A 23,031-nucleotide genomic window follows, 5' to 3' on the forward strand; every position below is an offset into this window, starting at 1 on the left:
TGCAGAGACACTTCTAAGTCCACTCTGGAGCATCCCAAGATCAGTGAGCCCAGAAGTCATGATCACCTTAAGAACTCAGTGGAACTTTTCTGAGTTCGTTCAGATCTGACATAGAACAGCCCCGCTGTGTTTAGATGTCGTATTTCCGTTTAAAAGCAGATGATAGGCATTAGGAATCTAAATATTCTATTTTTAGATCCTTGCCATGTACACCTATGGAAAATTACACTGTCCTTTTAAAATCTTTCTGAATATCAATAGAAGCCTAAACATAGGTGGAAGGTTTTGGCTCGTTTCTTGTCTTGTTGAAATGGTTTGGCTCATATCTAATTGTCCTGTCACTCTGATGCGATAAAATGGGACATGTGCTGAGACACAGCACAGTAAATGTGAGGTTATGCAGCGTGAAGTCTGAACTAAAAACCGTGCAAGTCTAGGCCTTGAACGCCTGATATCAGTTCAGAGAGCAAGCATTTAGCATGATTTTTTTCTCTTTATTACAAGTTTCCAGTTATTTGTAGGTTTAGATAAAGATTTCACGCAGCTCTCATCAGTGAGAGGCTGGCAATCATAGATAGATCACTGTGCTCTTCCAGAGCACAAATAATGGTTTTGGTAAAGCATTTCGTATTGTTTGTATTGTATTGTAACCCTTCAAATTAGAGTTGTTTCTCTAGATACAAGAAAACAGATTGTAGTCACCTTTTCTCCTCTTCTAAAACTTCTTTAGTGAAAACCTACAAAAGAAACTTGATTGACTGTGCACTGTGGTAAAATTTAAATACTTATTTTTTTCTGCTTGCTGTCTGAAGCCTATACCAACCTGCAACTTCAGATTTTACTGCTGAAGGCCATATTTCCTCTAGGCTATTCACACTGCCTGAGAATCAAACCCTTAAGCTCTTTGTGTTGACCTGCTTAGATGTCTTCATGTCAGCACACTGAACTGTGGAAAACGCAGTGATATCAAAAGATGCTTAGTCAGTCTCCTTTGTAAGACGACATGAGAGATGCAGATTTTGCTGAGGTAAAAGGATACTTGATCAATGAAATCTCACTTGTCTAATGACCCCAAACAATTTCATTTTTTCACTTGGTCTGAGCCAGCATATTGACCACAGTGCCATCAGTTCACTAACATCTCATTCATGTTGGTGCTTAAATTACAGCTGTTTGAAGAAACCTTGGATCTCTCAACCTGGGATAGTGTCAGTACTGCTCTGCTGTGTAAACAATTACATGCAGTTTTCACTGGCAATACGTGAGGGGTTTCTTCCCCTCTTACAGTAAATCTTCCAGTAGCTTCCCATAAAAAAAACCAGTTGCAATCATCATCTGGCCTCTGCCTACCACAAAACAGATATTTCATACACTGATTTCAGCAGTAAGCCTAATAACTTGTAATGCATGCTTTAGAAAGATGGTGAGGCTGATTTTAAAGGCCCCAGTGATAATGTGCTTATTACTTCCCTTGCTAAGCTATTCTAACAGTTGATTACTCTCTTATAATCATAGAGTGTGCAGTAATATGGTTGTGGCTACATCTCACAATCTAATTATAGGAAGGAGCATTTATAGCTCTTCAAAGCCTGTCTCAAATAAGATTTCTTTGCTACTTGGAGTATTGATTTTTTTTAAATCATTGAGATTTTAAATTGCAATTGACTTCAGATTAAATGACCTGCTTTGTGGCAGGTCTTACATAAAACACTCATCACTTCCCAGCAACAAATACTTTCATTTCATCAATACATCCCAGTTCTGTTACAGGAGCCATTCCATATGTATAAATGCCACCACTGCAGTATTCAGGCTACCTACCAATATGCCAAATGTGTGTCAGTATGGAGAAGAGAAGCAAAAATCCTAATTTAATACTTGAAAAGAAGCCAATAATTTAATTGCTACAGAAACCATAATTAGAAATTATTAACTGTTAAGAATGTGTTTAGAAGACTCAAAGCATTACTGATGGTGAACTATCATCCACTCGATTCATTTACATGCTAGACAAGCTTTAAGGATTTAAACAAGATTCAAGGTGACAGTGGAAAAACTAAAAGAAAATAATTTTCTAATCCTGCAGTTCCTTTCATTTTACCACAGTTGTTACCACTAGGTTTTTTTGTTGGAAAGAAACCTTTTCCAAAACTCAAGTGATTTATTTCTGAAAACTGAAGTAACAAAGCAAGCCTTTGTTAAAGAATATTTGCCATCTCTTCATCAATACTTGCACTGATTTCTGCATAGCGTGTAGTTTTACTGATGCATCTCTACTGCAACCTATAGGTTAAATTTTGAGCTACCACAATAGGAACAACTACATGTATCATAGAAGCATTTAGGAGTTTGTGTTGGATCTTCTATGAATTTTTAACAACATAAAGTTATTTTAGCAAACCAAGCTCCCTTAACTGTAGAAGTCTTTTCTGGAGACAGCTGGAAGGAGATGGAATCATTATCCTGAACAGAGTTAGATAACTGAGCTTAGACTGCAAATGTAGAAGCATAAAAGCATCCCCTTGCAATGGGGTAGATGAATTTTTACACCTCAACTTAGTGTAGACCACCGACACCTTCCTTCACACTAAACACATAAAGTACAGATTTCAAATTCACACATGCAGGTAGGATTGCAAACATACTATTTTGTCTGTGATAGGAAGTCTCAGAAGCACCTGGGCTCAAAGTCTGTTTGGAGGAAATGCAACCTAGGACCATACTGCTCAGGTGCAGCTGGGAAACACAGTTCAAGGCAGGTGTAAATACCACACACGGTGACCATGAATGCTGGAAAAGTGATGGGAGGTGTGTAGCAGCAGTCTTTAGGTGCCAGTGGCAAATAGTGTCACCTACATACATCATTTAAACAGGAAATAATTTTGCATTCGTACTTGTTTCAAGCCAAAAGAGCGCCCAAGTTAGTAGCCTACCTATCTAACCCAAGTTTTAGTCAGAATAACCTCACAGCAATGAAGTCAGAAGAATAATAAAACCATGTAAGTCACTATGGTTGGCTGCATATTTCTCTGGTTCTTCTCTACAAGATGAAAACCTATGCAGTAATTGTTTCTGTGTAATTGGTTGCTCTCCTGATTTGGTGCACTGTTGTAATGGACTGATATCTCAAGGCTGTACATACATATTTTCAAAGTAGACTTGTCTGCTTGTATTAGACTTCCATAGAATTAAGATGTGTTGATAAATCTATTGTTAATGTTCATGAAATAGTTGAGAAGATACTTTGGGTTTTTTCCTACTCTTTACTGTCATGGCTTATTTCATTATACCTTCTTCTTTCATAGAAAGTGAACGTCTTTCTATCCAAGTAGATTATGATACAGGGGGAAGAAGAGATAGAGTATTTAAACCTGGCTGTCCTACTTGGAAAAGATAGGTTGTGAATTGTCCTGCCTATCAAGTCAACAATATAATGTCTAAATGTGCCAAACTATTAGTCACATAGGAAACAGCTGTTAGTATGAGGAATCATAGAACTCCTAAGAAATGTGTTGCTTACTGACGACAAAGCAATTTGTTTAAAAAATGTAATTATTTTCAAAAGCTTCATATGGTAACATGTTCAACAGGTTTATACCTTTCCTCTCTGTTCTGTATGTGAATCTAAGAAAGCTTAAAAAATGCTATCTAAAAATGCCAAGAAAAAAAAAATTGCTTTTGGAACAATAACTGTCATGAAATCTAGAATAAAAGAATGTATAAAATAAAACTTATAGTTGATATGATGATCAAAAAAGCCCACCTGAATGACTTAACATCTACAGTGCCTTGTCCCATGAAGATAACACATCAAAATTGTAAAAAGTAAAGTAAATATGGCATGTCTTTTTTGCAAGAGAACTAAGCAAGTTAGTCAAAGTCATGATTTTTTTCAAGGGATCTTAAATTGCAACTCTAAATCATTGTTAGAAATAATAAGTTGAGGACCGTGAAAGATGAAATTCAAAATACATAAGACCAAGGATGAAGGAAACCAGCAACAAAGCACCGAATTAAATAAAGAAATTAATTCAAGATGATAACAACATGTTGTATCTGGAAAGAATGATGCAGAGTGAGCCGATCCTTAAATTAAATCCATCAGTATCTAACATGGAGAACCTACATAATGTGTATATATGAATAACATAAGGGTTTTGAGATTATTGCCAAACAGAAAAAAAACCTCATGCAGACATGTGGTCTATCTGAACTGTAAAAGCAAGCAGGCCTACTGTTGACCAAGGGATGAATTCCCTTGTACCTAAATGCTTTACCCAAGCTGTGTCTCTGACCTAGAAACAGCTTTTGACTGATCAGTTGTTGAATTAATTATCCAGTGGTTGTGGAGAAAATGATATACTAAACATTCCCTAGCTATACTTTAGAGAAGTGTTGAAGTAAAGTTTTATTTCTGAAAATGTATAATCTTCTTACATTAGCCTTCTGCCTTTGTGGAAAGGATTACTTGCACACAGTAGCTGGGTCTGTGACAGGTTTGCAAGAAGAGAGTGGCAAGGGTGGTGTAGGCTCCCAAATTGTCTCCCCAGTTGCTAAGTAACAGATGTTCGGCTCTCAAGTGGCTGGAAGCAGCTTGATTGTCTGGCTGAAGAAAACTGCTGACTTCTGTACAGTGTCCTTGGACAGCCTTTCCTCACTAGGAAAGCCAAAATCTACTGCTCTGAAAATAAAATGTTTTATATATACATCGGTATAACATGTTTCAAGCGTGTTGTTTCAAATATTGTACATAACGCATTGTTCGGGTAGAAAATAAGCAACCACACCAGGGAAACATGGCGTTTCCTTGCAGGGGAGGGAAACAGTTCTTCTGCAGGGGGGGTTGGTGGTTGTGCACAATGTTCTCCCTAGGCAAGTCCTAGACGTCAGGCAGAGCTGGCAGTGCTACATTTAAGAAGGCTGGGAAAGTGAACCCGTTGCTTGCTAGCACTTTAGCTTTTGTCCTCTGACCTTGAGTCATGCAAAGTATGAGAGTTCTTACTTGCCATGTTGATGGGTAGTTAAGCTTTTCAAATTTACTCAGAAAAATGTGTTTGGGGTCATATTTAAATAATAGTCACTTCAGAAAACTCTCCCATGACGAGTAAATCTAGAAATCATGTTCTTCAGATCATTGACGTTTGATGGTCAGGATTAGCTTAATTAACTATCATTTGTAACATCTTTGGCCATATGAAAAAACCCCACATTTCTCTTACTGTCATCCATAGCATGTGATACTATGGCATCTTCCTGAATCAGTGTGATGTGATTGAGCTGATATCTCTTCATCTTTGCAGGACACCTCTGCAATTGCTAGTCTTTTAAAATATCCATTGAAGGCCACAGTATTGTTCAGTGACTCTAGTGGGCATCAGGCCAGCTCTTCCTGAGGGTCCTCATTTACAAAAGGTAATGACAGTCTGGGTTTTAGCAGAAAAGTTTTCAACTGAGAAAATTTCTTGGGTTTGTGGTATATGAATGCAAAGCCATAACTTCTGAAGCTATTCCAGTAGGTAGCCACCTTACCAAAACCCAATATAATTTAGATCCCAAGTAGAACAGCAGCACACCACCCAAGGTGATAAAAGCTTCTACTGTTGCACGGACTTTGCAGCAAAAGAGAATTAAGGATTATGGTGTTTTGTGAAAAGGAGTCAGATTCATCTAATCCTTTTATCTCAGATCTCATCCTGCAACACCACTCAGATGATTGAATCAGACACAGCTGAAAAAGGAGTAATGTAAGGAGCTTTAACTCTGCTCTGGGTAAAAAGAAGCTCTAAGAGATTTTCAAAGACATGCCATAAATCTACCCCTAAGTGTATGTACACCAAGTAAACAATCAACCACCTACAACTCCAGAAGAAAAACAGAACTGAGCTTTGCAGACCTGTTGTCCTATTGCAAATCCCATGAAAACGAATACTCAGTATAAATACCATGTACACAGAACAGTACACACACTTTTAGCAGTGCAGAGTCAGCTATTTATTCCAGTTTAGTGAAACACTTAAGCCAGCATCTCATCAGGTTTGATGTGTATGTGAGATGAAGGGCTTTGCTGTGCTAAACTAGAAGAAAAGCTAACCTATATACTACTGTAGTAAATTGATCCACATTTAGCAATAGATATATGGTAGCCTAAGATGCTACAGACGTATTCTTATTGCCTCACCTGTAAATCACACTGGTGAATGTACTCTGATTCTGAAGGCCTAATGTAAAGTACGTTGAATCAGTGTAAGGGAAGTATTGTCTTTGGCCTGTAATCATGCCAGTATACAACCAAACTGCTCCAAAGAGAGCACGCTGTTAGCTACCTGAGAGTGAAGAGATGGAAAAGTCTGTTTTAAAGTAAATCTATAAGAGAGCATTGTGAAGGATGGACATGACTATCTTGAGCAAGAGGAGTGCTCCATTTCCATGCTCCAGAAGAAACATAGAGCATTCCTTAGTGCATGACCTGAACATGAGAAAAATTTCCAGTAAAGTCATTATTCATTCTGGCTTGAATTTGTTATAAAGGATATGTATATACCTATTGCAGGAGGGATGCTCCTTACTGTTATCCCCTTGCCCTTCAAAAAACAGTACTGACTGGTGTTGAGTTGCATCTTTTATTTATTGGCCAAGCAGGAAGAGCTGTCCCCATAGTGCTATTCAAAATCCTGATCTGCCCATTCAGACACTATGCATGGAAGTGTACGCAACTAGTAAGCTATAATCTGATGCACCTTCTGCTCCGAGGATGCTGTAGTCTATTCTCTAGCATACTCTAGCCTTTTTTTTTCTTTAGACATCTACTGAGAAATTGCTTCCAGATCTGGGGTATGAAAAGGAAAGGAAGGGAATCCAAACACACTGAGTAAACAAGTCTTGTGAGAATACTGGTGAACAAATTTTTTGATAGTAACAAACTGTTCCGACCTAACATACACAGTGTGTGAGATGAAACATTTTGTGGCCATTTTTATATTGGCAAAATAAGGACCAACATTATTTCACAGGCAAATTATCTCCAGCTGAGTGAAACACTTGAGTATGTTCTTAATTTTAAGCACATGGATAGATCTATAGCCCTTCAATTGCTGTTGTTTATTACTATGTAAAATCCTGAGCTCCTCCCGCAGAACTTTTACTTCTTATTTTTTCTAATCAGGCAAAGCTCCCAATAATTCTGTAACACACTTGAGGTGTTATGAAAGCTATTTATAGATTTTTTCAACAGAAATAACTTGGACAAATTTATCATGCAGAGACTTCCAAGCAGTAGCAGCAGGGTGCAAAGTTCCCTCTACATCTTTCCCGTGAACCCACATGAGAAACTGGAGGGGCAAGTCAGGTAACTTAAAACCTCTTGAGTATCTTGTGTGCAGCTAAGAGTAGCATGCTGATTAAGAGTCAGGTTTTCTGGTCTCTGCCTGAATTGCAAACTGTGTTTGCAAAATACAGCCTGGTTTGGGATGAAAAGAGAAGGTTCACCCACATGTAATACCTTCAGAAAATGATGGATGAATTTAGCTAGTATAAAAATAGATTTCTGATTCTTTTATTTTGGCACAAAAACAGTGAGATGTGGGAATAGGAGAAAGAGCCTGAGAAACTCTGCATCAGCTGCTCCCAGCTGAGCCCAGAGGCAAGCCTGCAAAGTTGTATCCTCCCAAGCTCTCCAACCAGGGGTTTGAAAACTTGTTTATTTTCATCTTAGGTTCTTAAGGAAATGCATCTTATGATGCTTGATGCTCATTTTCTCATCACGCTCTAAGTAATCTTTGTACTCTGTAAAGTTCAAGCAGAGATGATATGAGGAACAAAGGGCTTAAGACATTAAATTCTTCCTGAAAAGTTCCTGAAAATAAGTAACCAAGGAGAGAACAGCCAACCTATTAAAGATGCTGTGTTTACAGAATTTAATCTATATTCTCACAGAGCAAAAAGCCACACTGATATGTTTTGACATAAGGAAACCGACATGGAAGCAAGGTATTAAAAACTTTCAGCCACGAGGAACTCTTGAATCATTTTGTGGCATCAAAGAAGTCAACCGTGTAACAAACTCTTTGGGAATCACCTCCCAAGAATTGCTATCATCTTTGCAATAGATCTTTTGATGTTAATTTACCACTGTTTTCAATCCACGTGATAGTATTAGTAGGAGAATGGGGATATCTGTTGCACTGTATAACCTTTCCTTCTTATTCTTTAAATAAATCAATCAATTGGGGGAGGGGGGGGGGCATCAGGGAGAAGATTCTTAACCTCTCTAGTTCAGTTCTGATACACAATGTGGACTGGGCAACAAATGGTCTCGTTTGGTTCAAATTATTTCACGCTTTTTCAAATTCCTTTGTCATCAATGCAGTCATATCTAGCAATGAAATGTAACTGTCGTTTGGAATTTTCAAGCATTTTGTTTTTTTCCTAGCAGGCTCCTTGTGCAGTGACTGACTGAGGCTTTAGTTCAACTGTTACAGTCTCAGAGTCAGTGTGAACTGCATGCTCAAAGCACATTTAGACAACAAAGTAAGTCAAAGTTCACCCATGAAAAACTTATAAAAGTTAAAGGATGTCTAAAGTTGATATAAAGCACAATTCAAATTTGAATTAAAACCCATTTGAATGTTAGAGTTTCTTTCATACATGTCTCTGTTGTCACTAAAGGAAGGTGATGGTACCCTTGACTTCCACTGTTTGTAATGCTGGTCCTTGTCCAGTTGATTGCAAAAACTAGTAATGTTTTAGAAAAAGATGGAAAGACAGAAAATGTTTGCAAGACATATCACTATAACAAACAATGTTCTTGTTAGGCTGATTTCACAAAAAAATAAAGAAGCAGAGAAGGATCTATGTTGCTAACGTTAAAGCAAACCTTGAGCTCCTCCATAATTAAGGGATCTCTGGACCTGGCTCTTTGTTCAGCTGCCTCACTCGGGGGAAGACCACCGTTCACAATGTTACATTCTACACAGGTGATCATTCAAAACCTATTGAAAATTTCTGATGTCATTCAGCTACTGGTTGTGCATTCAAGCTAGATATATGTATCACTGTAGGGTTGTCCATACTGGAGCAGAACAGTAATTTATCTAATTTAGTATCTTTCTGCTCGGGACAAAGCAAAGTATAGGAAATTCCACAATAGACAGCTACTGATGAGGATAGTAGAAAGCATTAATTACGAAATGAAAAGGATAATAATTAACTTTCTCCCATCATTGGCCTTTGTTTGTATGAATTGGGCATAATCACAAAAAATGGTGGTAAAAAGAACATAGATGGGCAATGTATTGACACTGAAAGTTCGGTGTGACTACAGCTTCAGCACTGTAAATGAGGTAACTAGTCATTGTCTGTACCTACAGTTTGCCACTAGAAAAGGATCCCAAAGGAAATATTTGCTTCTAATCTTTCACCCTTACGTATGACCAGATATGTATGACTTGGCAGCTGGAGCTCAGCCTCAAGAATAAGGGCAAGCCCTGGTCCCTAGAGGTGATTGCCAATAGTATGTGCTTGCTGGTTTCATCCTGGGGTTCTATCACTATGAACTAAGTGCTGCCATTCAAAAGCAGATCCAGGCACAGACCACAGGAGACTTCTTTCCAGGAACTACACCAGTAGTCCATACCCTGCTTAGAACGTTTCATCTCAAACAATCCAACACCCAAAAGTCTTTTGGCCACTGTATGGCACTCAGTACACAGTACGCCTGCAGCTCTGCTCTGTCAAACAGGTTTTCACCAGGCAGCAGCACAGAAGTCACCGCTATTGCACCCCCTGTGAACTGAAAAGGAAAATCAAAAAAAGACTAATAGTAATTTTAGTTACTTTGCTGAGATACACTCCAAGAGAATGTGACCTGAGTGTGAGAAGAGAAGCTTGGCATGCAAGAAGGATGTTTTTGTTTTCTCAAGAAAGAATGAGATGTGAACTACTATTCACACGGCCGTTCAGCAAGTGAACAGGAGTGATGGGACTACAGCCCAGATCATCTGCTCTCTGATTCAAGGATCTGTGCAGTGGAGTTCTAATAGTTGCACATTTAAAGATCATCATAATGTGTTGGGGTAGATGCAGACATAATCTCAGGATAGCTAGTAAAATCATTCATATCACTATAACATGAGGATTACCACAGAAGTCAGGGTCACGTAGTTGCTGTCTGATATGTAGGTAGGCTGGTGTGTCCTAATTGTGCTAGACTTCTGCCTAAATGTGGTGCAGGTGTCTACACTCTGACTCTGCTGGACTTGTGTATGTGTGACTTGTATGTCCTAAGTCCAGCATGCTGCACCTGCTACTCCTGTGAGAGTCTTGTTGGGCTGACTACTTGCAAGTTGCACATATGCAGTGGGTATCTGCTAAAGGACTCAGCCTGCTCACAGGATCTGTGCTGATGACTGCTAAGGAAAGAAAAGAATAATTGTTAGGGGAGACGTCACCGAGTGCTTTTAGATTTAATCCATTACCCAGAAAATCCACACCTGTGTGTTCACTTTGTGCACTGTGAACTAAAGCAGGAGCTGGTCTTATTTGTGTTTGGATATAGAGGGCTGACATGTGAGGGATCCAAACTGCCTTCTTTTCACCCAGCAACCCTCAGGCAAACTATTAGTATTTCTATTAGTTTCACTTTATGTTCCTCATTTCCATGAGCAATATGCTAAATTGGAAATCCTAGTTAAACAAACAAACAAAAAAAAAAATAAAAAGCATCTGAAATTAGTCCACTTGACTATCAACAACTTGATCCCATTGCAAGTCTGAGTTGTGTGCCACAGTGTGTTCCCTCAGACCTGAGCTTGTGTTCTGTGCCTCCAGGGCCGTGGATACTGAGCATTAGTTGTAGCATACTCTGACCTGACAACAGCTGACCCCGCGGTGACGGTCACAAGCTCCTGCTAACCAGGAGCAGAAAGTGACAGGCTGTGGCACTGATCCCGCAGCCTCGTTGCTCCACTAGGAAGGCAGTCAGTCCCTGTGGTTGGCATTACTGTGCATCTGGAAAGCATTAAAGAGGTGATGGAATCTCAAAGCAGCTTTTCCCTTCCATCTCCATAGGCAGACTCTCTCTTTGGTGTGCTCTCTACAAATTAGGTGCATTTAAATATGGAATGTACTTGGTGCATTAAAAGAAAATTCTTTAAAAGCCATGAAACAATTCATATATGCATGCATGTGTAGAAGAACATACACATGCCCAATCACATGCATACACTAAGAGCCCATTTTACTTTCCAAATAATTTTTTAAACACAAAATCAAGCATACATTTTAGTCTCCACTGTAATTATAATCAACGTCTTCTTCTAGGAAGATAAAAAGAGAAAAGTGGGAATCAGGAAAAGGGAAATGTTACAAGCCTTTTCATTAGGGTTTTATGTATTTAAAGAATTTACATTTTTAACCAGTGGTGAATTTATTTCATACTACATAAGCTCTGAGGATCCTTTGGGATAAACAGCATGAAAGCTGTCATTTTAGAACAATCATCTATTTTCTGTTTATTGAAAGTTTGCTTTTTTTTGCCACGGTGTTTTGTGTGTGGCTGGAAATATTTGTTCAAAATGATAATTGTCAAACAGCTTGTTCTGTTTGGAATTGATTTGTTAAAGAGAGCTGCTTCTGTTATGAAAATAGAGGGTATAGTGCCAGTTGATTTCTTTGGGCTGCAGGTTGCAACCTGGGAGATGGTCTGCCATCCCTGAAGGTAGGTGTAAGGTTCTCTAACAGTGTGCCTACCAGGCACATGAAAAGGCAGGAAGGAAAACCTGACATGATTTCAGAATTTGAGGAGAGAGAGCCTGAAATCTGTGTGTGGAGAGCTGTGGAGATCATGACTTCAGTGTCTAGACTAGTGGCCAGTCCTTTTCCCTGGGAACTAATTGACACCCACATGGAATTAGCGGATGGCCTCATTCTACTTCCCATCAAACAATAGTTACATCACTGCTATTGCAAAGCCCATCTGCACTGGATTTGGGGCTTTTTGGTTTGGAATACACTTGAAATTATACAATCTGACAATAGCTTCTAGAGGGGCATGTTGGCCAATTTTTATCCCTAGTCTTGGGTCAAGAGCATGGTAGCCACCCAGGAATTGCATTTGACAGAGTAGCACTAGGTGATGCAAATGGAGCTTTTACCTTTGGCTCATTGTGCGGAAGCTCTAGCAAGAGTCATTTTACCATTGCAATTCTCCTCAGATACAAAGTCTAGCTCTCGGGCCCTGTCTGTGCATGTATTCAAGTACCTGCTGTCAGTTAGAGAGGCTTAAAAATCCTAGTTGATGAAAGAGATGCACATCAGCAGATTCTAACCTTCTGAAAAAAAGAAGCCTCCTGATTCCTGAAATGAAACTGCCTCCTGTGAACAGTCACTAGAAGATGGAGAATTATGAATGTCCTAAAACTTTGCTCAAGCACAAATTAAGACAAAGTGCTAGAATCGACTTCACATCTTGCTTGTTATTTGCAGATCTATAACTTCTCTGTCTCTGTCTGAGTCTCACTGATTCTTGTTGTGTTGGCTATGGGAGCTGAAAACACCAGGATTTTTGTCCATGTTTTGCATTTTAATATTAATAGAAGAAAAATATTTATTGTCTCAACAGCTATGACTTTCCTATTCAGTCCAGCAGAAACGAAGAAGAATAAAGTCTCCTCCTCAAACAGTGATGGCTTTTCAGTAGGGTATTAGTATCTTGGAGATGGTACTGCATTAGGGCTGGGGCAGGATGGAACACTTCTTAGCCCAAGAATAATATTCTGCTTTCTTAAAGACACGAATTATTTCTCCCTTTGTCTTCAATCTAGATTTAAGGTAAATCCATTTGTATGTTAAACACAATTCCTGGGCCTTACACTCATTGTAAGACTGTTGTTGCTGGGGAGCAGTATCGATAAAAATCATTATCATTGAGTTTGCGTGTCCCTTGCAGCAATTCCCTTAACCTGAAATGCTTACTAATATGTAGTCCTTCCTTCTCCAGATAAGTGTAATGTTTGCTGTTTAATTAGTTCAACTTGTTTGTTTGTTTTTGGGTACTATGAGTTGTGATAATTCTTCCTTTAACTGTTCTCTGTTTAGCTAGTAAATGTAGAACACAACTATTAGCATTGATACTGGCTTTCCAAAAGTCATCAGCAGAGATTACATGTAATTGTTCTTGTGCTGTGAACTCAGAAATCTCACCCAGTAATAGTTTCATTGCAAATAGTGACTTTTGTGTAGGTTTAAGAGTATCGTAAGATCTCCAGATGCTGTTTGTTTGAAACCTGTGGTTCTTTCGACAGAGCCATTGCTATGTGTTGCTTCCTAATGCCCTAAGAGAGCTGACAAAATAGTTAGACGTTTTGGAAAGCAGTGACTTTCACACCAGTAAAAGCATTAATTAAATTCCGAGGTAAGAAAATAGGGTTAATAGTGTCTTTCATTATTACAAAGCATCTTGGGAACTAAAATATCAATGCAAAAATCAGTAGCAGGATGATCCCAGCAGGCTTAGTGCTGTTGCTAGGCAACCCTTCACATTAGCTTTAAGGCACTTGTACTGCGATATGATTGGGATAGAAATCAGAGTTGCTGCTGTCTTTAGACGAAATAGTAATAAATACTTTTGTTGGTGTTTTTTGGGAGAGGGGTAAGGAGACTTATCTAATATGTACTGCTGTTAAATACAAGGCTTGAAAAGAAACATAATTATCTCTGTGTTCAGATAGTATCTTTTTATAGAAGAGTTGGTGTGTAGCGCTTAACGTATCCTCATCTGAACAGTATTGAAAACAAGACCAATTTGCTACTTTCAAAAACAAATCTTTCAAAAGTTATTTCCATGGAGGAAAATTATTAGTCGCTGTGCTCTTCTTACCAACAGACTGATGTACAAATAGAAACTGTAGATGCTGTATACTTGTATCTAGATGCATTCTTCATGGAGGACATTATTCCAAACACCAAACTGGTGACAACAAAACTGATTTAGCTCTGGACTGTAGCAACTTGTACTACTCTCATGGAGTGTATCCTGTAGGCAATGTAATGACTGCAGCCTACCTTCCACTTGTACAAGTGTAACATACTACACTCAACATTTTTTTGAACTATGGAAGGGTGAGGTTGAAGGTAAGTTAATCAACAGCCCTTTTCCTTCATCTTTTTAATATCTCATATTTTCTTTTGTCACATCTCATTTATGGTGCACTCTTAACTGAGTTTTAGAGCTGGGAGTCTATTTTATTGCGACTGTTAACCCTCAGCTAGTTAGAAAAGCTCAGTGAACTGTTGTCTTGGAACAGTAATAAAATGGGCTTCCTGCTGCAATATATAGAAAAGATTGTATGTCAACCTTTGGGCATGCACGATGAAATCTTGGATCCGCAGACAAGCCAGAAGATTTGAGTCATACATGACAAGTAACAACACATGGGAATACTTAAGATATTCTCTTCTTCATCCTTTTAACCCAAAGTCTTTAAATTCAACATTATTTGCTACACAGACATCCTTTTATTGGAAATCATGAAGGGTTTTGTCAAAGAAATGGAAAATAATTGCTTCAGTGAATAGGCCCAAGCTACTTGTGTGCACTCTTCCTCTGCAGTGACAGTACCTTCCACACTGGCTGCTTCTGCTGCTGGAACAATTAGCATTTTTTTTCCCTACCTGGTGATTCATGAATTGAAAATGATCACAGGAGGCAGTTATAATATTGCATGTTCCCTCTCAAATGAAGCAGGACAAAACACATCACCAACCTAAGCAACTATTTGGAAGTTATTTCTGACTGAATTTTTTACTTTTTGAGGAAAGCATTATCAAAGGAGCATCTATTTTTCTTTTTGCATTATGGATGGTACTTTGGAATTAAGGCTGGTGAGTCTTTGGAATTGTTTTGCCAAGAGGCTGTGACATGGGCCCAAAGCCAGCTTGCCTCTAGAGGTCTTTAATGAGATTGCCGGCATGCCACTTGCTGCAATGAACTTTACATGTGAACAGAGGATTGCTCCTAACTGAAGCAGATCTGTCTGTTGAATGCTGGAGATCTTTTGCTGCGGTGAACTTTCAGTTACTAGAAACATATGTTAGAATTGAGGTGTTAAGTTTATTACAAAAGCCTGCAGTTATCCCATCTTCTGTAACCTTATCAAGTCTTCACTGCATTTCCTTTAAAAAAAGAATAAATTAGAATCCTTCCAAGGGCCATGAAATTGTGGTTCAAACCATATAAACCAACGAGTGTCAGACTTAATGGAGCAGATCTAGCTCTACGTCTGTGTCATGGACCTGATTCTTCTCTTACACAGATAAATTTCTGTGATTTCTGCTCTTGCTTTGTCACCTATACAGAAAGAAGCTATTTGTCAGTGGATTACTGTTCGCTGATTTATGCTGCTCACACATCATATTTCAAAACAGAGCATAGCTGTAAGGCTTCATAAAGACAGCCATGAACCATTTCTGTACAAGATAGGAACATTGTTAGGTAGCAAGACTTAATGTTAATTTCCTGACCTTCATCACTTTTTTTTCCTGGCTTTAATTGCACCAGATAAAATTCCCTAGCAGCACATGGAGGCCCAGCTATGCCCCTGGCATTCCCTGTACATCGCTCTGCTACTAACAGAGGAGTGACACTGCTTTTGACAGCTTTGCCCTGTAGGATCTTTTTCTGTGGACTATATTTGTACACTCTAGTCTGTATGACATGCGAAGTAGGAGGAAAGGAGTATATTAAAAGAGAAGCTGATTTGTTTAAAATTGTATTGAAGATTCAATTGGTTTTATCCTATGATCTCTACACTATAAGCAATGTGTGGAATTTGTCAGGCCTTGAGGTCTGGTCTCTAACTTTTCTCCAGCAAACAGAGAGGGCCAGAATTTTGCATTAATTACTGAGCATAATATATGCAGCACCTAGCAAAAGAGAACTCTATACACTTACCAGGTAGTAACTGAAAATGTTCCTGTATCTCCAAGTATTTCTCTCAGCCATTAAAAAGAAAAATAAATCAATGATTAATAAAGCCCTTCCCTGCTTTCCTTCTGCTACTGTCCAGAAAGACGTTGTATCAGTTCAGCTCTGCCCTGTTTCATTCTCTGTGAAGTGCAAAAGAGTGGTAACATTGCCATCAATATTTGCCAGCCTCTATGCTTAGCTGACCAGTGATTAAAAGAAGATTAAGTCAAGCTTCTTCACAGTGCATTAGGATTCTGATTGCAAAATTTAAGAGAAAAGGTTAATATAAAACTCAGAGTTGAGATAGCAAAGAATATTAGAGGTGACATGTTGGCCATGAGCTCTGCTTTGGGCTCTGGGGAAAAAAAATAGAACAAGGTTAGTTCTAACCTTGAAATTAACCTTTTTCTATATTTTTCTTCAGCCGGAAGAAGACCTACAGGCCAAGATGTCACCTCTAATTTTCTGTGTGTATTTCAAACATATACTTTGGTCCCATTTTTATGGTTTAGTCTTTGGAGTTATCCAACATAAAGTGGCTGCTGTACTGATTAATCTGTTTTACTGGGACTAGAGGAAAGATTAAATATTATTTGCAGGCTGCTTTAGAATTCTTGCTTTGTTTCAGCTGAACCTAATTTAGTTGTCTAGTATTCGCCATGTTGTTTTTTCCTGTGGCTCTACTATTTATTTTTTTTTCCTGGCTATTTGTTCCTTGTCATTTGCAGTAATCTGATTTCATTTGTTCAACTCTTGGCATAGTATCCTAATATAGTCAGCTGCTGCAATGAATATGTGGAATTTCTGCAATCTGACTAAATATCAATAGACTATTGAACTTTTATATTATGCGTACTTGTAATCAAGTCAACTGCTTCAGAATTTGCACATCTATGCATTTAGATGTGGAAAAAATAGTCTGTGTTCATGTAATTAAAGTCTATATCATAATACTTACGCATAAAAGGGCCAAATTAAGGTTTTGCAGGCAAGTTTAATTCCATCACTTCCTCTTTGTTTTGTGCTTGACTTTGCAACCTGAAAGGGATTTTTAATGTCTTTTTAAAATTCATAATATCCACAGAAAACCAAGATGCAGAATTGTCTGTGGTCACAATTCCTAGCTGGTGAGGTATTATTCATTAATAATGCACACATCTTTTAAAGGTGGAATAAAGGAGGGGAAGAAAAAGGTACTGATCTTTCTCAGCACAAACTTTCTATCAGAATAGGAACTGTGAGGAGGCAACATCAGGAGCCTGAGAGAGAGGAGGAGATACCATCAGAAGGCGTACAGAGTCTATGGTTAGAGCAAAGTGGGGACTGAAGAAGCATAAATCTAGATAGAGAAACAGGAAAGGGGAAAGAGGAGATAGTATCAGTGAGGTCAGACTCCACCCAAAAAGTTACTTATGTTAATCATCTTCTGCTTCAAGCTCTGATATTTCTCTCCTGTGTTACTTTCCATGCTTGCTCTTCATCTGATTTTATTGTGAGCTACTGAGGACAAGGACTGTTCCATGTTGTGCATTCGGTGCCTTGGAACCTCAATACATGTCTGTTAAACTGAGATGCAGCAACACTGTATATGCAAGACAGAAACAGAAAGACAGTTGAAACAGGTATGACTGAGTTGTGGAACCTGTTGGAAATAATGAAATCGGTCTATTCCCAAATACTAGTCAGAGGCACAACATGCTGAAGATTTGAGACCAGGTGTTTTTTTTAATATCAGATGCTGCAGGCTAGCTTCAAATTGTAGAATTTCATCAGCTTGGTATTAAGGTGCTAAAACAGGAACTAAATTGTTGGATAGAAATTAAATTTACTCCTTTGAGTTGAAATTGAATGAGTGGAGTGAAAGGAAGTAGCTAGAGAAATCATAAAGAATGTGGAAGAGAAGATCAATACTAATCAAGGAAAAGATGATGTCTTTGTCTATGTCAAAAACTAACTTGGTCAACATGAGGATGGAGAGGCTGAAAGCAGACCAAGGAGGCACTTTCATGAGAAAGTGTTTGCCACTATTGGAACATAAATGGTCAGAGCTGTACTTGAAGAAGGATAATTGTGCTGGAATTGGCCCACTTTGAAAAGAAACTTAAAGTTATATAAATTACAAGAGAAATGAGAAAAAAGATAAACTCTAAAAGGGACTTGACTTTAGAATGTGTAGAATTTGTTGCTAATAGTTGTCTGGGAAATACTTGAGCAATTTTTCACCAACAGGTTTATGGTCTTTGCTGAACACTTTTGCATCAGATCCTTAAAACAGTAAAAGGTAAGTCTTGAGTTGTTCTTATCTCTCTCCTCTGGGGATGGAAGATCAGGCAAAGAGCACTTGCTGTCCAAAACACAGAGACTAAAGTTCTATATTTTACAGCATTTCATGACATGCTGTGACAGTTTTCCGGGTTTTTTGGTTTTGTTTTGATTGGATGGGTGTCTTTGATGTACAATTCATGTGGAATGACCACAGTGTGGTGACATGCTCCACACCAAAAACTTCCCATTTTACATACTTCCTACTTTAAATTAACCATGGAATAAGTACCTGTTAAATCAATGGCATCTATAACTCTGTATGCTACCTCCTGTTATATCCTATTCTCTTTCTGCACAGATGCAATGCTCCATTTTTCCAGTATGTCATCTGAGGTACTTGAATGTGTCACAAGTCTCTAGCCTAGAGAATAAACTTTCTAAACTTCTCCTGTTGTCCCCAGACACATTTGTTTATCTTGCCAGTCTACTGAATTTTACCAAAAGAGGTGATCTTTTCCATTTTTGCCTCTCTTCATATGTTCATACTACATCTGAGTTTTCTCTACCTGCTTACCTCAATAACAGACAATTCTTTCTTTTCAAGTACTCAGAAAGTTGTCCAGTGTTATAGCCTTAAGATTCCCTGCTTGCTATAATCTCCTTCTACTTCATTAATAAATCTCTGCCCATGTCTGGAAAAGGAGAAGACAGGAGAATTTTAAAAGTGTGTCCACTAAAATTCCAAACCACAATGCCATCTCTGTTTGTGCTCACCCACAGGATCTCTGTCCTCATGCTCTTTTGACTTCAGTCAAAATTTCCATTCAGATCTAGATGTCTTGCCCATCAAAATAGAAAAGAAGTGATTAAATAAATGGCTTTGTGCCACTTCTACACTCTCACTTTACAGTCGCTTGTGGTCTTGCATAGTCTGTGGCAGGAAAGAGACACACTGTAATTCATATTGTGACAACCACAGCTGTCACCAGCCATTGTGGTGGCAAAGAACTGCAATAGCATACTAAAGCCCTGGTCCTACCCCTTCCAAGTAAGAGTCTGGGTGAAAGACGAGAAGCACAGAATTGGGTATATTGGTTTTTCTCCACCTATGGGAATTTACAGTCCAGGGAAGTTTTCTTGCCAAAGACCAGATGTGCATTACTGACTTCTTAATATCATCAGCAGAAAATATGTCTTTGCCACCAAGAATTATGTCTTGATACTCTAGATAGCTCAGCTTCTGTTTTGCCAGTTATCAGGCCTAGCATAAAGGACACAGCCAGCATAAAGATGAACCAATAACCAAATGGTATTTGATACAAAAGGGTCAGTACCTGGGTGAGCACTGGGGGTATAAACAAATCAGATGATACATAATCAACATCAATCCCACTGACCCCAATAATGACACCACACAACTAACAGTGGGTGGAATAAACAGTGAAATGCAGTCTCCCATAGAAGGGACGGGAGACAACCGAGTCAACAAGCCAAACGCATAAGACCAAGGAAGCCACACACTGAATCTCTACACAGCCCACATTTACAAGATCCAGACCTGACTGGAGCCCAGTCCCAGGGAGGCGGGAGGTCCTTCCCCAACAGGGAACTCTGCACAGGGCATCGCCCTCACACACAGACACTGCCCCTCCTGCCAGGGGTCCCAGCTTTATCCCTCAGTGGGACACCTGACCTTTGTTACTGACTGCGGAACCCCTGGGGCTCCTTTACCCAACGGCTCTGTCTGCCAGGCCGGCCCACCCTGGGGGGAAGCCTAAAGGGAAACTCACCCCCCCTTTGGGAAGGGCTGTGGGAATCACCCACATGTCAACCTTAATTTGGGGCTTGGGGTTGAAACCCCAGCATTTCAGCTTCTCACTGTGTCTCACTTCCCATTGAAATAACTCATTGTTCTCCCTATTTCAGCACAAACACTAACCTCACCAAACCAGGTATCATCTCCTTTACTTCTTGGCTCTCAGTCAAATATTGGGAGTGGGAAGAAGAAATAAATGGAGAAGCACTTCAGGCATGCAGATTTGGTGGAGATATTGGGCATAAGAAGGACAAGGCAAGGAGAAAATAAATGCTACGTGGTAATGGATGAGCTATCAATATATATATATATACTGATATAGATATATAGATATAGATATAGATATAGATATATAGGCCTTGTGCCTCACAGATTGTGTATCTCTTCTTGCTGTGTACCTCCTCTTTTCTTCATGAAGACCCAAGTGAAAAGGCATCAGCTAATAAACATGGGCAATACCCAAACTTCTAGCTGGGTGGGAAATGCAGGGATCCAATACATCACCAGCCTGTGATACTGCAGCTCCACAGACACTCAACAGGTTGTGGGTTTTTTTGGTGGGGGTTTCAAAACAAGAGTAATTTATCACAAATAAATCCTTGCCAGCACAGGATCATTTAACTTGATTAGCATCTATTAGTGGTTACTTGCATCATTTGTTCTACTGTTTCCTGCCTTTCAGTGTGATAGCCTCTATTTAAAATACTTGAGTCCAGGAAGGTGTGATCAGCTTCTCTCTAGTATCTGACACACTCGCTCTCTTCCTCTTATTTCATGCTCTAGTTTGCTTTCTAATTCAGTTCTGCCATGAGGAGCCACTTCCTCCTTGTGATAGAGAAGCTGTAATGATAATTGTCTTTTGCAAAGCAATTCAAGGTAACTAATCAGAATAATGATAGCAGCAGCTGCAACTTCTAATGAAGTTAGAAACTGTCAACCTCAGAGTAATTATTGTCTTAAAGAAAAAAATTCATTAGGATAAATTATTATAGTCAGTGCACAGTGGGCCCTACATTCTTTGCTACTTTTGAGGGAGATACATAGGAGTTCACTCATTTACTCGTTGTTATATCAAAGGGCTTAAATTTAATATTTGCAGAACTGCACCTACTGTCTGAAGCTTTTGCACTAAAACACCATCCTTAAAGCAGTGGACCATGTGCTCTGCCAAATGAACTGTGCTAGACAGTTGCAATAGCTCCCACCCTCAGAGGCTCACACAAAAGCGTGCAATACTTTTAGCCTAATTACTTCAAACACCATAAGGACAAAACTCATTAGGGCACACATGAAAAGCTGACAAAGGATCAGTTTCTTAAGTGAAATAGCTGGTAGGTAAGGTAGGGATGGAAACAGGCAGACAGAAAAAGATTACCAGATTTGGAAACTGTTACATCTTTGCATTCTGGCTTTAAAAGTGGAATGATGTTGATCCAGAGAAAACCATCCTCAAATTTAAGAGTCCGATTTTGTGCCTAGATCTTGGACCTCGCATTAAGTTTGTTACACTTTAAGAGCTGTATCCATGCGTTACCAACCAGCTTTCCTGTACCTTATGAAAGCCACACGGGGCATTTGAAATGTGACCTACTTGCAGCTCAGGAATGTAAATGGTGATTTCTCCCAAACACTGGAGCGGGCTAAGGGATCACCGAAAGAATCCCACACCCTGCAGTCCCAAAATACAATATTCACTGGCAAAACTGCACCAAAAGTTTCCCATGATCAGCAGACCTGAAGAACTGCTACTCTTTGATTCTTCTGTTGGTATGTCTTTTTCTGCTCTTTGTTGTATGGGTCTTGTTTCCATGGGCGTCAGGAGCACGGTGATGCTCTATCTTCTATTTGTGTGTACTACAAGATGTCTCTAATCTACAGTCCAGACTCTCATAATAAATGCTTCATTCCTGGGTTACACATTGAGTGCTGCCCTTCTGAAAGATGCAGCATAGGATGCTCTTCTAAATGCACACAAATAGAGACATTCTCCTGCTTATTGGAGGCTCGAGTATTTCTTCTGCATTGCCTTGTGATAATGAATTTTCTTTTGAATCCTAAATCAGGCTGTTCCTAGTGTAAACAATCTGTCTTTAGCTGGAGGTACATACAAAAATGCTTTGAGGAAGTTCCTACTGCTCTTGCAGCATCATGCTGAGAATATTTTGCGCTGTTCCCAGCAGATCTTACTATTATGTCTGTAAATATTTGCTCTAAGGAATAGAAAACAAAATTCTGGAAGACTATAAAAGCATTATTCAAAATCATGGTTAATATTCAAGGAATGTCCTCTTGAGTCACTATCTACTCTCCCTTTGAATCTGAATTTAGTTTCTGTATCAAAAAATGTAACAGGTGTACAAATGGCCATACAAGCATCTCTCTGTTATTTGTATGGCAGCTATATCTAAGGACTAAATGCCATTTTAGCTTCCATATGTGAACAGAAGAAGATACTTTTCCCTGAGACTGTACAGTATAATGATTAAAGGTAATACAAGACTAAACAGTAATCAAGAGACAAAGTGGTCTTCATTTTCAAGCCGCAGGATGAGAAGTAGCCTGCACACCATTACACCAGTGATCTGGCAGAGCTGTGAGCCAGAAGGCAGTCTTCAGTTAAGTCCTCTAACAGTCATATGTGTTTGTGTTAGGACATTCCTTTCTGCAGCAGGCAGAAAAAATAATCTAATGCATTCTATTCAGCCACCCTGTAACATATTGTGTAGGAGATCACAGTGACCTATATGCTTATAAAAGGTTCTTTGATTTATATTTAGCTTTAACTTTTTAAAGTATTATGAATAGACTTATAAGCTTGAAGCTTTTAAAAATGAAAATAACGTCATTAATTTCTATTCTGTAATTTAAATTAAATTTAGACATAGGAAAAAAATAGATCATCTCAGATGGGGTGATCCAGCCAAAGAGCATCAGCATTTGAGTTTTAAAATCCTGAACTAGCCACTAGCATGCACACCTCAGAAATTAG

This window comes from Athene noctua, chromosome 10 (assembly GCF_965140245.1).
Source record: "Athene noctua chromosome 10, bAthNoc1.hap1.1, whole genome shotgun sequence".
NCBI classification, from domain to species: Eukaryota; Metazoa; Chordata; class Aves; order Strigiformes; family Strigidae; genus Athene; species Athene noctua.